General features: G+C 36.8%; 1 long non-coding RNA gene across 1 annotated transcript; it reads left to right on the forward strand.

Moving 5' to 3' along the window:
• The first annotated feature begins 320 nt into the window (after positions 1-320).
• LOC139798546 (uncharacterized) lies at positions 321-14,590 on the forward strand. The gene is made up of 3 exons (XR_011726861.1): positions 321-480; positions 14,105-14,146; positions 14,244-14,590. It is a non-coding gene; the product is annotated as an uncharacterized lncRNA (long non-coding RNA).
• The last annotated feature ends 3,751 nt before the right edge of the window (positions 14,591-18,341 follow it).

Consider the following 18,341-nt stretch of genomic DNA (forward strand, 5'->3'; position numbering starts at 1 on the left):
CAGAATACCAGCTCTCAGAATATTGGTAGGGGCGTTGGCCTGGGAATACGAATTTAAATTTCTTATTAAATGTAAAGACACAACTCCCACACACCATGAAAGTATTCCAATCAGCCCTTCTGACGCTGCTTTTACTGAGGAGTGAAAAAGGTCAGGCTACCTGGGTTTGCTCTTCCATCACCACCCCACTTTCCATCTCTATGCAGCTGCCAATCACACACTCCCCAGTGCTGTAGGAATGCCTCAGCTTCTCTGCAGTTGAAGGGAACCTGAATTACAAAAGGGAACAGGAGTGTAGGTGTGTCAGGGTGTACCCCTGCTCATGTTATTGCCATGAGCCTATCTATATCATGCATCTTGGCTTAAACACATCATCCAGTGCAGGAGCACCACCCATGCTCTTCCGAAAGGAAGGGAAGAAGCTTCTCCTCCTCTGCGTGCCCGTTTGTTTTGCAGATGGATGCTTGGAAGAACTGTTGGGTAGAGCAGGATTTGTCACTTTCTGTAATGCATGAATTTGTGTTTTGTTTTGTGGGTTTTTTGGTTTTGTTTTTTTTTTTTTTTTTGAGGGACACTGATTTTGCAGCTAGGTACTTTCACACAAAATTGTTTACTGGAAAAAATATACAAACCCACATTTTTTCTGAACAAGGGTGATATAAACCAGAAGACAATGTCTTTATGTTATCAGACTTCTCCCAATAAATACTTTCCTCTGTTTTGTTTTGGCTTTTGGCTTTCCTACAGGATCAAGCTCTTTTTGCTTTTCTGACCTCTTCGCTTTCTGGGTTCACCTTCTCTGAGGGCGTGCAACTCAGAGGCTTCTAAGGCTTCTGACCCTACATTGAAAATTCCTTTATAAAATCTACTTGTAACAGATCTTGTCATTTGACCTTGGCACACAACTCTTTCTCCAATCTTACTTATTTTGATGTTCAGTGAAGATTTACTAGCTGCTACAACAATAGTACTCCTTTCTGTGACTCTGTGCTATGCTTTTCTACCTGCTGTTCTGTATCCTTTCCAGTGTAATGAACATGTCTGTACAAGATCAGAAGGCAGAGGGTAAAGTACACACAGAATGAAGCAGGTATATTTTTGACTTGTTAGACATGGTCCAGTGAGTGAATGGAGTCCTACTAGTAACATGTAGGCTTGTAATTGATCAGGTCTACACTGTTTATAGTGCCTTCAAGAACTGGAGTAGCAGAAGATGAACAAATTTTATTTGACAAGAAATTCCTTTTATGTACAAGAAACTGGGAATTAGTCAGTTTAACAATCAATTAGTCACTTTAACACATACTGTTGTTTGCTGTGGGATCAAAATTTCCTCCTTTTCCATTGTGTCATGCCCACCTTTTCCTGTATATAGCTGTGTATTAACTAGTTATAACTGGTACAATTACCTTAACATTTCCTCTGTCTGAAAATGCTGTGCTTTGGACATCAGCTCTCAAAAAAAAAAAAACCAAAACCAAAACCAAAACCAAAACCAAAACCAAAACCAAAACCAAACAAACAAAAAAAAAAAACCCACACACAAAACCAAAAAACAAACAAACAAAAAAAAAAACCTATGTGCCGTCTTCTGAGTCTTTATTTGACTACGCAGGATGACTGGGATCACTTCCCCAGGAATCACAGAAACTCTCCATGGAGGAGGTGAAGGATGCTGGCAATGCCTACACAGCCCTTACCCACCTACCTGGGTCTAGCACTGACCTGCTAGACTTTTTTTTCCATGCCATGCAGGAGCAGGCACGGGGCAGGGACTAAAACCCCTTCTCCCCTTCAGTATTGGTTTATAAATGTTGTTTCTGTCTGAATTAACCAGCAGGGCAGTTCAGACAAGGCCACAGAGCAACTGCCAGCCTTCTGTGCTGCCTGAAACACAGATGCCTCCTTACATGAGCAAATGCTCATTGTAAGTTGTGCCACTTAGCACAGGTAATGTCTGGTGCCCTGTGGAGCACAGCATGGATCCTGCACAGCAGTGCTGGCACAGCATTTTCTCTGCTGCACATTCTTTAATTTGCAGTGGCAGGGGAAAAAGGATACTGCTCATACAGAAGTGCAAAGCGTAAGGAATTACACGGCCATCTTCTGCCTCATTTGTTTCTGTTGTGATTGCAACTTGTAATTTAATGCATGCTTGAGTGTGTGCGAGAGGATTGGTACAGATGAACCCTGTCGGATCTGGAACAACACCCTTCTCCCAAACTTTCTGCAGGAAAAGAGAAAGACATGTCTAAGTGACTCACATGGTAATTTAGATTCCATGAGAACCACAAAAAAAGATCTTTTAAATAGTCAACAAAATTTTACAAAATAGGTTCTAATTGTTTTTAAATTTTCCTTTTTCAAATACCCTGCAGTATACTTTCCATAATTTTAAGTCCATAATTTGAAGTCATAACACTGTGGACTCATAAAATATTGTCAAAGAAAGCTTTATACTTTACTTGGTGAATTCTCAGAACAAAGGTATTTTACTTACACACATAAACACTCAGGTATGTGAGAGAAACAGAAACCATCTGGGACCGGAGAAGGCAGACTGGAAAGGGAAGAAGGACAGCTGAAAGATTTTAATTTTATAAAAAACATTAAATAATCTTATTCTAGCACTTTCCTTCACTGTTGTAGCACAGGTTATTATGGAAAGAAGAATGAATAGACAGAAAAGGAGTTGTGCTATGTCTGGGTATTCCTATTATCCATGTATGCAGTTTAGAAATAGATTTGTTATAGGAATGCCTGTAAAAAAAAAAAAAATGTAAGGCATTCTCTTAGATATACAAGGGGTACAACAAGGATCCTACGAAATCTTTTACAAAGTCACATTTGTCAGACTGTTTGATGTCTCTATTCTACTGCACAGAGCACATGTTCTCTGGGTCTCTCAAACACAAGCCCTTATCACCTTGAGGGCAGATAGAGCTTTTTCTCAGTACCTAGGCAGAAAGGGCCTTCATTTTCAGCAGCAGGAAAAAACATTCTTTCCAGGCAAGTCACTGAGTGACTCTTTTCATATATCTGATTCATCTGACTCAACCTGGACAGCTACAAATGCGTTAGTTGCTCTACTCCTCTTCCACAGCCAAGGGGGGTAAACTGATACTGGCGAGAAATCAGTCCAAACTTCTGGTGTGGGCACTTCAGTCCAAGAGCCTTCTGTCAGTTTAGCTTTAAGAATGCATAACTATATTTTTAAGATCAGTATTAACCACTCAGACAAATTTAAGACTGTCAGCTGAAGGGTATTGCAATAATCAAACTCCTTCAGATTGAAAAAAGGTTCCTTGGAGTGATGTATTTGTACATTAGCATATAACCCCTTAATTTAGTGCATTTTTGGTGTCTAGATTCTCCTTGAAGCTCACTCTGTTAGGCTTTAAAGCTATTTGCTCTTCAACCAAATTAGACACTTGAGAGGCTTTACACTATAAAAAGAACAATTTTTTCTCTAAAAGTCATGTCTTCCTAATAGTGATGAAAGAAATAGGGTGTATTTAGCTTTACACTATAAAAAGAACAATTTTTTCTCTAAAAGTCATGTCTTCCTAATAGTGATGAAAGAAATAGGGTGTATTTAGCACCATGGGCTACATTGGGGGAAAAAAAAAAAAAAAAAAGAAAAACCATTCCTTCTAGTCATTTGCTTTTTTGTATATTTTAAATCTTTTACTCTCATCTTTTATTTATGTTACAATTTCATTCAAGACAATGCAACCGAAACCTCTCTGTACAGATTTTCCTCTATTACATATAACCACTTGATGTTTCCTCTTATCTTTGTTTTTCTCTTTTGGCTTCATCTGATGCTTCTCTTCCAAGTGCTTATGATATACCAATACAATTCCGAATTATGAATTACCTCACACCTTGATAGATATCTGTGTTTTGGGTGGAGACAGTTCCTTGTTTCAGTCATCTGATTCCATACAGGAATGTGAATATTTTACATGTCCATACATCGAAACCTGAATGTTATCTTCACTAATTTCAACGGATGTCCAGACCATGGGAAAACAAGTATATGGAAGTGTTTTCCCCACTTTATTAAAAGGAAATATGTGAATATTGTTGCTTTCTTTAGCATGTTTTTTAATAGAAATTTTTGCAGAGATATTGTATATATGTAACTGTTCCAGAAAATCTGATTTGATAACTATAAAGACGTGTCCTAACTATATAGACAACCCAGTTGACAGAAAAATTAATTTGACCTGTGAGTGATGAAGGCTTCCTGCATGTAAGGTTGCCTTTGCAAAATTCACAGCCAGCAGGTTGAAGGAATTTATTGTTTCTCTTTACCCAGTACTCATGATGCCACAACTGGAATATCATCTCAAGGCTCCCCTCTCTGTACAACAGAAAGCAATCATAGGGCACCAAAATGATTTGTGTTGTGGAGTACATGTCATGTGAGAAGAAAATGAGAAAGCTGGGGTTCTTTTAGCATGGAGAAAAGAAGACTAATGAAGGATCAGATTCCAATCTTCAGCTACCAAAAGAGGATTATAGAGAAGAAGAAGATGGATTTTTCTTAGAACTGAACAGTGAAAGGACAACCTGCAGTGGTCACAAGCTACAGTAGGGGATATCCAGGTTAGGTGTAAAAAAAAGAATATTTGCCATGAAAGTAGCCAAGTAGTGGACAAAGTGTCAGGAGAGATATCCACTTTTGGAGAGAGCTCCAAACTCAACCATTCAAGACCCTGAGCATTTTTACCTTACTTTGAAGTTAGTCCTACTTTGAGTAGGGACCTTAATTAGATGACCTGCTTTGGTCACTTTAGGTCTGCATTCCTCTACAGTTCAAATCACCCTCACCTTTGGTAAAAATAAGGAAAACTCTGGGGAGAAAATTAAATGTTTTAAGCAGGATGAAGAACAACATTAATATATGCAAATAAAGAAGGAAATAAAATTCTTGTAATTTGTCAATATTTAGCTTTTTTCCTGTCCTTTATTTAGTATGTCCAGCAGATAACAGCCCATTGGCTTACCCATATCTTAAACCCTGATGATGGAGATAAAACTCCCACACCTTTATTAATGCATAAGTAAGCTTTTCACCAAAGGATAAAAACAATTCCTCTCACAAAACCAGGATGAGAAACTAGTATGCATCCTCAAAATTTGAGCTCACCGGGTTATGAACATTTCCCAAGAAGATGGGAGTGAAGACAAATCTTGCTTCTTCTCACTCTTCTTCTATGCAGTTTACGTTTAGTCTTGATTGAACTTTTCTCTTTCTTCCTTTGATATCTGTTTTTGCTTTTATTTTTCATAAGGCACTTTTAATTGATACATCAAAAAACATGTGAGGCTAGTGACACATCCAATTATCCTGGCTGAACTTATTTAATACAATATAAAGATGAGAAGCTCAGGAATCCTTTAGTTCCTTTTAATTATATCTGATCCTCCTGTTCCTTTAGCAGTTTGAATAAGTTTTGTCAGTTTCATGCTAACAATGAACAAAACAGCCGTATGCCTTGGAGATGAATGCAGTTATTAAAAAAAAATGTAGTGTTGATATTTTCACCTACTAAATCCCAGTGCACCCTATTGAATCTCTATCCTAACTAGTATTTAATATAAGCAACAAGAAGCTCTACATGGTGACAAAATTTAAAACCTCTAGATAAGTAGATATATTTATACATCCAATTAGCCTGGGATTCTGAAAAATGAATGGTTATTTTACTTCTGGATGAGGTAAAAATTAAAATTTTTAATTGATTTTTTCAATTTTTTTAAAATTACCACCTTCCTTACATTCTTTCTTATTTAGTGTTTCCCCAAATATTTTTGACTGTACACACTTCTACTTCCTTTAGAGAACCAGTTACTACAAATTATCCTTTCTTGGATATGTGTATATATATATATATATATATATATATGATTTTCACTTTTCAAAAATCCCACAGGAGGTGCAGCCTTTCTGAGAGTCAACAGTGTTGTGGTGGTTGCAAAGTCCTCTGCAGCCAACATCAATCAACAAAACTAAGGCTGGCACCAATGAGCACATCAGCAGACCTTGAAGGTTTTATCACCAATGAACTCCAAGATTTTTGAGGGAGTGGTAGAATTTGCACATCTCTTGGAAAGTTCATGAAAAGTAAAAAAAAACACTGTGAAAATTAAAGTTTTGAAACTCAGTCAGATGTCCCAGGTACAGTAGAAATCCACCTTGAGAGGCTACTATTTTGTTTGTGGATGTAGGGTGTTTTCTGATAGATACCTGTTTGATTTTAAAAATAAACAAAACACAACATAAAACATCATTTTTCTTGCTTCTTTGGGGAGTTAAATTTTGCATAGTTCCACTGTTCTCTCTATAAAGGGGCTAAAGATGATAGGACTTTCTGATTCAAGTGTGATTGCTCAGAGAGAAAGATCTGGGAAAAGAAGGGCTGTACAATCAATTGGGAGCCTTCCACACGATCCTTTTCACACAGGCCTGCCCTACCTGCAGACTATGCATGTTAAAAAATGGGCTCTGGATGGATATTGTTCAAATACTAAAGCAGTCAGAGAAAAATATTTGTATTTCTGAAACTACAACTTTCCTGTGCTTCCATCTATGCTAATTGCAACTCTTGGTTTGGTTTGGTTTCTTTTTCCCTAAATCACCCACACTTCATTATGTCTCTTACATACTGCCATTTCGCAGCTAGATACTCAATAGGATTACAGGATATTAAAAAGAAGGGATATTTTCCTCTTTGTACTCATGAATGAACTTTTCTTAGGACACAGGTGATTTCTTTCAAGACTTCTAAACCCTTCTCTGGGGAGACAGGACACTGTAATCTCATAAAATTTGCTTTTAGAAATTAGTAATTGCTGCTATACGCTGAAAATATTTGTGTGCATGACTGCTGCTCTTATCTGGAGAGTGAAGGTAAAGAAAAGGAAATATTAAAGAAAAAAACTGTTAAAGATATCAACACCCAGATAGCCAAGAGAATGTCTTTCCTTTTTCTGACCAAGTATTGATGTTAAAATACTGCTCACAGCAAATGTTTGTCATACTCAGATTGATGTCTCCAGTCTGAGCCATGCTGCTCATGTTCAAAATTAGAACCATATTACAGCTGCAGCTGTCAGATTTTTGTATATCGACACCTTCAGCTCACACTACATGTAGAATAGGTTTGCAAATTCTTTGAGACAGGAATCAGGTTTTGTTTTCTCGCTGCCTTTTGAGTAAATTAATTAACTGTGATAATCACAGATTTCTTTGAGACAGCTGTTCTTACACTTACAATTCCACAGGCAGAAACTGAAATGTTTACGAATGCAATCCTAGAACCGGTAATTATGTAAATTTTATGCTTTTTAAATGACAATCCACCTGCAAAATGCCAGATCACCAGTGGAGGTAGACTGCTTCTTAAACAAAAGAAAGTCTACATACACTTTTCTTATGTTTTAGAAATTTGTCTCCTGGCTTCAAAGGTTGCAAAACAAGATGGCATGCTGTGACACAGCATGGGATAAATAATGCATCAGCACTGAAGTCTTGCTATCTCTGTAAAGACAGTGAACATGAAGGGAGAATATACTGCACTGAACTTCTCCAATTGCTTCAGGACTTCTTCAAGAGGATTTTTTTTATTATTCTTATCATTTTCTTTGTAATTTCATCTCCATTAGTAGAGGAGCTTCCAAAAATTATTGCATCAAGCATATGGCAGAATAGATTCCTTGTAGCAAAACTATAGACAGAAGTGATAAAAAGTCCAATATAATCAGTGATCTCTGCTGATGTAGACATCAGATTCAATTATTTATTCTGTGCTACTCTATTGCATTTTATCCAGTATATTTTAAAATTCTTATCCGCAATGGACCAAATTGCTATCTGTAGGTCAAATATTGAACAATTCTAACTAAAGCACATTCCCCAAAAGGTCATCTTAAAGCTATTTTCCTGATTTTTTTCTTCTGAACTTTTCCTGAATATGTAATTCCTTTGTTTCAATTTTTAAATTAAGAAATAAAATTTTTGCAATGAAAAAAAGGACTTCTAGCTATAACAGTATATCAGTAATATTAAACAGCAAAACTCTGAAATCTCCTTTCCCAGGAATGTGTGTGTGCAGTTAAACCATTTTAAATACATTTAAGTAACATTTCAATGAGAGACAAGCAAAACCACAGACATTTTTAAAACATTTTAATGACATTAAAATATGTTTTAATACATTTAATAGGTAAACTGGGAAGAAAAACATTAAAATGTCAGTCCATTGTGTTTATAATATTAAAGACTAACCTGTAAAAGGAATTAAAATTTCATTGTGCAGCAGCCATAGAGAAATGAGAGTAAAAGTATATCAAAAATACAGAGTAACTTACTTTAAGAACACAGAGTAAAAAAACTTTTAAGACAACTAGTAAACTTTCTTGTAAAATTAAAACTTACATTTTTTGCCTAGGAATTTGCAGAAAAAACATAGTAAGAGCATAAAAAAACATGACAGGTCTCTAAGGCTGGCATCTTTAAAAGGAATTTCAAAAACTAAGAGAACCTCTTTGTTGCCCTATCCTGTCCTTGTCACAAAATATTCATTGACTCAGATGAGCAATATTTATCCTGGTAAGTACAAAATTCCACACTTTTTTCTGAAGAAAAAAGTGGACTTGCTCTGGTGCATACCTACATAAAAACAAAAGAGAAGGGAAGGGAAGGGAAGGGAAGGGAAGGGAAGGGAAGGGAAGGGAAGGGAAGGGAAGGGAAGGGAAGGGAAGGGAAGGGAAGGGAAGGGAAGGGAAGGGAAGGGAAGGGAAGGGAAGGGAAGGGAAGGGAAGGGAAGGGAAGGGAAGGGAAGGGAAGGGAAGGGAAGGGAAGGGAAGGGAAGGGAAGGGAAGGGAAGGGAAAAATAGCTCTAGCATTTCTGGGTTGAACCCCCTCTTTCAGCCTGGAGTATAACAAGAAATTATATGTTTGTCAGCACAGCTACAAATGACAGAGCCAGGAAGAACTTAGTTTCCATAAAAACTGAGTAGCTGATAGAACACGAGAGAAATTACTGGAAGTCAGTGCCAAGTGCAAGATGTTTGACATGTTTGCTCTCTCTCATCCCATTTTCCTCTGTTGTTCTGTATCTCCATGAAGCCACATAACCAAATTTGGGTTCCTTATCTTATGAGCTAATAATGCTGAAAAAGTATCAAACTTTTCATTTAAAAATTACTGAGAAATTTAGGGGTCTTTTGAACAAAAAGTCATGGCAAATGAGAGGAATCCTGTCATCCTCCATCACAGGAGGACCATCTAAAGAAGCTCTAGCACACAGTCAGTATCTTAGGTCAGAAAGTCTTTCAGTTGATCTTCATTCATTCATAATAAGAAAAGAAAAACTGACACCTATAGGGCATCTATACCAAGAAGAATCTAAATCAAAGATTCCCACTTCGTACCAAAAGAGTTAGTCTTTTCCTTACTGGAAACTAATAAATCATTCCTGAAAGAGTTCATGTATTTTGACATGCAAATACCTTTCTGTTCATTTGATCCTTCTGACTTCTTTCAGCAGAATGGCTCATCACTTGACCACAAAACATCTTGAGTAACTTCAGTAGGTAAATTTTCCAGTGAATGTGTTATTGGAAACTGTCTTGCAAGCCATCTGTTTAAGCAAATCTCAAGCAATGATTTATCGGTAATCTATTAATAGAAAGTTTTTACTTGATTTTTTTGTCCCCAGTCTCCTAAATCATACAACATTATTGCCCTGCACTGATTTTCATAATTTGCATAATTTTATAAAGGAAAAAAAATTCTTTTTCAAACATATCTATTTTGAATTCCATTTCAAGTTTCAATAAATGTATTTTCTTCATTAAATAAACCCCTGCCATAATCTTGAAATAAGTTTTTTAATATTCATTCATATTACCAGATTAAGCTAAGAAAGTTACAATCCAGTATGATTAAGAAATTAATTTTAAAATATTTTTTAAAAACCACCAAATTTAATTCTCACTGTCATTACACATACACTTTCAGTGACTTGTTTGCTGACATATCTTCCTACAGAATATCCCTACCTTGGAAAGAGTCAGAATTTCTCAGTTCAATAGGAAACTGCTTTTCACTCCTGAGATTTACATGGATAATTCAAATGGGTTCTTTAAAATTCATTGCATCAGAGGTAATTCTCAGATGTCAATGCGCTTGCTTGTAGTCCAGTGTTGGCCTTCCCTGTCCCTACCACTATTGAGCAGTTGCAATATTGTTGACTTTGATCCTTACACTTCCCACAGACAGACAGAGAACTGGAGATGGGTAAATCAAGGTTTTATAAAATAATAAAGTCAGGCAGCCTGTCTCCACAGCAAAAGGGCTGTTTATTTCAGTGGTTTTTAGAGACAAATGTGAATTTGAACAACAGGCTGTATTTGTAATAGAAGAAAGTAGAAAGAAAGTAATAGAAACCCAAAGATTACCCTGCTCCAAAGATGTTTAAAGGAAAAAGAATCAGTGAGTTAAAATGTTATTCTGCCACACATAAACAGAGAGTAAGGAATCACACAAACAAAACAGGAGTATCTCATGGCAATTTTATGTTAGTGTGGTGGTGTTTTTTTCCAGACCACTAGCCAGTAAAATGTGTGTGGAAAGATTCTTTCAGTTACACAGGAAAGATCAGATAGAAAAACTCAAACTACTTTTTTTTAACTTTAGAGTAACTGCATTACATAAAATAAAAAAGTTTCAGTCTAGCCAAGTCTAAATCAGGTTACAACTTTTTAATTATTTTTTTAACAGTCTAAAGTCTTTCTAAACCTTCTGCATGTGTCCAGCTGTCTTTCTAAATCTCAACCTCTATTGCTTCTTTATGGAGAAATCACTTTTAGCAGCAGTATGTACTAACACAGGCCCTCATCTGAGGTTAGTATATGCTTTTATTAAACAGCATGCCTATTTTGATGGCACAAGAGAATTTCTGGGAGTTCTATTTCTTGCAAGATTATCTGCTAAAAGAGAGAGCAATAACAATTATATAGTTGTACGTGGTAGATTATATAGACTGTTTTGCTACTCAAGTCCTTTGAGTTCAGCTGGAATTTAAAAGGACTGAAGCAGAATTAGTAGAAATCAGTTCATTCTATTATGGGTTTGGATGGTTAATATAGAGTCAAGCATACTGTAAATCTGCCCCAATTTTCTGCCTGCCTTCAAATATCTGATTCAAATATCTTCAAATTCAAGAATGGCCTTCAAATATCTGATTGCTATAAATACCAATGAGTGAAATAATTACTTAGAATATAAGCAGGGAAAACCTATCTAGAAAAATTGCAGAAATGTCACAGATAGGCCACATATATGAAACTCCTGATCTTGAGGATCCTTTAGAATCCTCAAGGATCCTTTCTTTTTCTGAGAAAAGCAGCAGGACCTGTTGTGGAAAGATTAATTTGTAAAAGGGCAGCATATGGGAAAAAAATGTCTAAACTAGATTACTGCACAGTGAATGAGAAAAATAAATGAGTCTTAGTAGGGTTATTTTGCTGCTGGTTTTTTGTTTTTTTTTTTATCTCCATGTTCAACAATCTTGTCTGAATAAAAGCAATGCAATTGTCACCAACTGAGAGGTGGAAGCTCCTCCCATGCAGAGGGCCTGTTCCAGGCATAACATATGGTCTGTGGCACCAAGTAATTCAGCTGATGGGTGAAGGAAATCAGTCTCTCCTTGTAAAAATGTGACATCTTTGGATAAATTCCAATGCAAAATACAAATTCTACAATTAAAAAAAAAAAATTGCAAAATGTAACCAGTGATTGGGCAAAATGGTACTCGGGGATCATTTCCACCACTCTCATACTATTTTCAAGCAACTATTGTTTAATCCTTGTTCTGCTTCACTGTGGACATTTATTTTAAACTACAGTGAGGCTGCCTCAAATTTTCAAAGGATGTTTTAAAAAGATGCTCAAAAATTATGTTTCTTGTGTGCTCATTCCCATAGTTTAGAGAAAACAGATTTGGATTGCACCCTTAAGCCTTCTATACCCATAAAATATAATGAATCTGGAAAAAAACCCAAGGAAAGTAATCTGAGGTGTCAAAAGCTGAAGAATGTCCTTTATACTGAGTTATATTATTTTGCAAGACAGATTTTATTTTTAAAAAAGTGAAAAAGATGGGTTCTTTCACTTGAAAATGCCCTTTCTCTGAAGGTGAATATTTAAATATTTATGAGACTTACTTATCTACAGCTCTTTGTTCTTGTTCAGCATTGTCACTGGTCAGAAAAGGTCAAAAATATGTGGTCAAAAATTCCACTACACATTTTCTACATCTGATGCTAGTTGCTTTATCAAAGGATAATCTTTGGTTTCTGTGTGAATATTGTTAAAAGATTTTAGGGGTAAAACTGGCAAGAAAGAAATCCCTTTCCTAGTATACTATTACTAGCTGGATAGCTAGCTGATTCCCCAATAAAAACAGAATATTATAAGTCCAATGTTCCTCTTTAGGTTTACCCACTAAGTATTGTTCAAATAATGAAGATAATTCCATTGGGACAGAGATGACAAGGAAAGGAAGTTCTTGTTTTCTTTTAGATTTAATTATCCCTATTACCCTCCCAAAAGGTTTGTTGTTAGAAGGTGAGGATTTTGACACAGTGAGGGGTCAGCTCAGTAAGAAACGGCAGAGCTTGCATCTACAGGAACAAAATTTTCATTTTTTTGTTATTTTGTTATCAAAATTAGAGAACAAAAATTTATAAAACACATCTCATATAAATAAGTATAATTATATATAATAGACTACATAGACTGTTGTACATAAATTATTATAATTTAATATATATTATATGCATTACAATTAAATACTATGTATTCATACGTAGATTTATAACAATATAATGCATATGCATTCATTATTATTAAATGTTAAATAAAAAGATTGTACTCTAACTCCTTTCTTACAGGTAATATTCAAAGAAGGTGATTGTAATGTCTCCCTGGGGTCCAGAAGTAACAATATATATACAGTTGTGTACCAGGCCTTTTTGGAAAAGCTGTTCCCTGCCCATTGAAGCAGCAGTGAAGGAACTGTGATAGAAGCCTGCAGGGATTTGGGGAGGTTCAAACGTATTATGTATCTCATCTTCTTGGCTGGTGGTGCTGCCCAAGGGCAGGATGGCACAATGTCACTCCCTTTGTCAGACAAGATAGTATTGGTGGAATGATGGGTAGGAAGTTAAACAGCAACTGGCTCTTTCCAAGAGTTGAGAGACCTCAGCACTATGGAGTTACTCTGAAACCTTTCTGAACTCAAATGCCATAAATATAAAAGCAAATGTTTGCTTTGGTTGAAGAGCAAAAAAAGCATCTAAAGACAAAGGCATCCCAAAAGGAAACAAACAAATCTGTTTCAATTGGCATTTAGATTAGGTTTAAATTTTTCTTTTACCCTCCCTGTCTCAGCTCTTAGGCCAAGGTATAGCTCCTAACTGAGAGTCTTGGTTGTCACAAGATCCTTGCATCCTCATATGAAACACTAGAGATTCATTTTTTATTTACCATAGGCCTCTCTGGGATTCGTTCAAGTTCAGGGCTTTCTTCTTTTACCCACAGAGCTATTTCCTGGGGTATTATTTCAGGTTTTGCTTGATGAGATCTAACCAGTGTCTGTGATAAAAACAATAGGGCTTTCTTCTTTTCTTTGACTTAGGGCAAGGAGTTTCTGCCCCTCCCTCACATAGTATTTACGATTTGTGCAGCCACAGGAGGGCTGACTCAACGAGATGCTCTCAACAGAACACTGTACTAGTTTTTCACAAGATCTCCAAGATCACCAGCTCATCATGTAATCACATAATCTCTAGATCTGACCAAGGTTGCAGAGAAAACTTTGTACCTAGAGGAGAGGTAGTATTTGATGATTATGTGCAACGTAACATGAAACTCTACCTTTATCACTTAAGTCAATCTGAAAAGCTGCAGCTTGAAAAATGTCTATATTGCTGATCATAGCCCTATTGGGGCTCTAGATACCAGGATGAATTAAAGTTCAAGATTACTTATCCCTAAGAAAGCAGTGTTTCTCTTATTTTCCAGCTCTCCTGTGTTCCCAGGGCATTCTCCCAAGTCTTGCCAGAGGTAGCGTAAAGTATTTGCCAGACCCTTCTGTAAAGTGGCTGAATTCACAGACTGGCCAAGATTAACATTAAAAATGGCTTTTCTTTTCCATTACCAGGTTGAGTTGTGTCAGAGAAGAGTCTTAAGAGCATCAAAGGTTTCACTGGAATGAAGCAAAGAACTCGCAGAGACAGATGCTGCTTTTATCTGAAAGTTGTTGGGCACTGACTTCTCCACACTAGTTAATACCTTCTGATGTTTGAATCACAAGTGGTGCTTTAAAATGGCCTGACAGAAACATCTAAACAAACTGCCTCATGCTTCTGAAACATTTGTCATGATGACCAAAATGGCTCTTGAAATGCAGCCTCAGTTCACATATGGTTTCATCTGCCCCTGGAGCTGTATTTTTGGGCTAAAGCAAAAAAAAAAAAAAAAAAAAAAAACACTAAACAAACCCAAACATGTTCTGTAAAAAATGAAACATTTGCTCTTTTCTCCCAGAGCTCCACACCATGTCTTTTATAAAATTTATGCAAAGAATTACTCCAGAAGTGTATCTTCCTATGTGTGGAAGGTTAAATACAGGATTCCCAGCATGACACTGGACATTCTCTGTTCCTGGAAGGCTTTGTGTTTTGATAGCTCAAGAATTTATAGTGCCCTTGACTGGTAATATTATCATGGATTATCTTGACTTTATTTTGCATATATTTCAATGCCAGCTAGTTTAACTTTACTAAAAAGGCTGACTGCATGAATGTCAGATGTGCAAACAAAAAGATGCTATGAGTTCAATAGATTTCACTTGTGTAAATTCAGTAGTGGATATAGAATAGAGGAGTTGGCTTATGTATGGCATAAAATACAGAGCACAAGGGAAGGGAATAAGTCAACTAAAGTGCATAGAAAGTGCAAAACCACTTCTTTGTTCGTCTTTTAAAGAATCCTGTCTAATTTGGCTCATATAAGTTAAAAACATCGGGGGATATCCAACGGTGTCTGTAAAACTTTGCAGGTGGTTGAAATGTTTTTGCTCACTGAAGCAAGTTACATTCTAAATGTAAAGACAAACGGCTTGCTTGGTAGAAAGCTTTAAGACTTTGGCAGCTCCTTAGCTTTTTCAGAGTTCTGCAAAAACATTAACTCAGGAGTGTTGACTCCTGTGAAGCAGGCAAATATTATTATCCTCCTTTTATACATGGGCAACTTGTGAGACAGAGGCTGTGGCTTGCCCAGGCCCAAGACCACACAGCAAGCTGGTGGAAGAGCCAGCACTAAGATTCAAGCATTCCTGGATCCCAGCCTAGTGCACAATCCACTAGACAGCCTGTCTGCAGCCCTTTGCTATTGCTGCATGAAGCTAACCAGTTTTTTTGCCTTATGAATATCTGACTGTGAAAAATTATGCTTTTTGCAAGTGTTTATGGGATTGCTCCAGGGCAAAGCTTCACTATTGCTGCCGGAAAATACAAATTACAGTAGCAAAACATGGAGGGGGGGAGGGAAACATTCTGGAATAAAATTATAAACCAGCTGTCTCACAACAAGACATTAAGCAGAAACTATAAAGTACAAGTTCCAGCCAAAACTCTTCTTCAGTTTTACTGCCTCCAGAAGAAACTTCAAGGAGGTTATTTTATTGTCATCACCTGTAAGGACAGATTTTCACATTTCTTTACAAAATAATGAAATCATGTTATTGACTCACACAAGAGTTCAGTCAAGGAAACAGAGGTACTAAATAATAATAATAATAATAGTAATGATAATAAAGCTTTGTGGCTGCAGCCCCAGGACAAGGGACAAATCAGACCTCCACATGGGAGGGAAGGAGCTGAGCAGTTGCTTTACAGCAACACTGCCATGTGACAAGAAGGCACCTATAGCTGTGATGGAGGTACAACAACAACAACAAAAAAACATTAGCACCTCCTTATCTTGCTTAGTAATTCGTATCTGAGTTCAACAGAAATGCTACAAGCATGGAAATATTACAGAAGAAGGAAGAAATGCATTGATAGAGGAAGTTTGGCAAATGTAATTTTTGAAAGCAGAATTTGGCTCCCAGAGCATGAGGAAGTGCTGCTTCGATGAGGGAGATGCTGGAGCTTCAGTTACAGGAGAAGCTTCTTGCTCCATGCTGGTGGGCTACATAGGAATCTAACAACTATGTTAAGGAATTATTTTTGCACCCACATATGAGGCAATGCTTTATGAATATTTAATATTGATTCTACAGCCATTTTCAGCTTTATAGGACTAGTTCCCTATAATCTGGTTCTGGTTGAGACTGAGAAAACAATGCCAGGTACCATTGCAAATCTTCTATTTGATAAATGGTCAACTCCACACAACATCTTAATCCAGTTTTCAGAGACCTTTGAAATAAAAAGTGCTGATTGCTGCAGTCCTGGTTTCACAGGTATTCACTGTTAGGGCCAGCCCAGGAAAGCAAGTATATATGGGAAGGCTATTTGGGCCACGGGAGATTAAAAACAACATTCAGGATGATGAAAACGAGAATTCTTCATTGAGCTAGGGTGAAAAGTAGGACCCTCCATGTAGCCAGTAACTCTATTTCTGGAGCACTTCCCTGGATGGATGTAGAAGGATGGCACAATTTCCAACTGTCCTTCAAAAAGGTTTAATAAGCAGTGCTTCATTATGTTGGCATTTTACCTCCAGATGTTACAGATAGTGCTGTATAGCCTGCAGTGTGATATTAAACACCTAGATGTGAATTCCTACCTCAGTAATGTGCTGTAAACTCTGCTGAACTCATTCTTTTCTTTTCATCTGAATCTGTTCTTGTTCTTGTTTCTCATGTGTCTTATTTTCTAGCAGACTACATTGACTCTTTCACTGGTTACACCTACACAAGAAAATTAGGTGACTATCCATATCCATATGTTCTCATATGGATATGTACTCACATACATTTAACCTTGAGCACTGTCCCAGCGACTTTCAGGCATGATTTGGGGGATCACAGAGGTCAGAATGCTCTCCAAAAAGCACTAGGAGCTAGATGGGAAGAGAGGACACATCTAACTGTAGGCATGACAGCCATGACACTCACACCTGGGGACATACTACAGGTTCTGGCCCATTTCATTCATTAGTATAAGCAATGTGTGTGACTGATTTTTTCCCACATTCTTTCTCCTTTCATCAGTCTCAAAGAAGAGAAGCAGAGCTCAGCAAAGGCTTTGTTCCAATAGGGTTTTTGCATGTTTGTATCCAGGGTTATTTGGGATTTTTATTGTTTTGTTTTAACACAAAGCATTTGCTGCTGATATTCTTTTCTAAGTTAGAAGACTCAAATATTTAGGCTTCATAAAAGAGAAGCCTGGGGTGTCCCTAAGTCCCTACAAGAGCCCATTTCAGAGCTTTGGGACACTCCTAAGAAAGCTACAGTTCTTGCACAATTCAGCATTATGCTTTAGTTAGAGAGATCTCATCTCCTTGAGCAATGAAGACATCATATCTTTCTCATCACATATTGCTCATTTTACCTGAGAAATACAGATGTTGTTGAAAATTATGTAACCTTCTCAACATGTTACAAAATCCTTTAATAAATTTGTGTCTTCAAGGACATGAAGAAGCCTTAGAAACCAGGCTGAAGTTCTGTACTCCTTAGGAATGACTGGTCTTTTAATTCAACACTTAAAAATGTGCTCTAAAGAGTATTAGTCAAATCTTGTATGAACTCTGCTGACACCAACTCAGAGAAAGATCAGAAAGTATTCTAAAATTAATAGAAATTGAAGTGGGGATGATAATTCCTTCAGAAGTAAGGAGAGGAAGAGTGAATGAACCTGGAGTCAGCCTAAAGTCTGACAGTCTAAGGTAACGATGAAGTGTGGCACTGAGCAGCTGTGTTTGTTGTGGCCATACAGATGTGGTGTTCTGAGAGCAGTAGTCAAATAGAAAATAGTAGAAAATAAAGTAGAAAAGAAATTTATAAGTGTTGTAGACACTAGGCTCCTCCCTTTTAATGAAATCAGTGATGTGGATAATACAAAAAAAAAAAAAAATTGTGTTTCTGAGCCAGCATGAATATTTGATTTTTATACATTTGCAACTGATATGAGTAGTGGTGAGAGACAAAGAGAGGAAACTCAAATCATCCATTGTTCCTTTCTCAGCATGGCCATGTTTCAAAAAATTGGGAGCTCAGACTGTGTTTATGAATCCTATTTGAAAACAC

Source organism: Heliangelus exortis, chromosome 1 (assembly GCF_036169615.1).
Source record: "Heliangelus exortis chromosome 1, bHelExo1.hap1, whole genome shotgun sequence".
Taxonomy (NCBI): Eukaryota; Metazoa; Chordata; class Aves; order Apodiformes; family Trochilidae; genus Heliangelus; species Heliangelus exortis.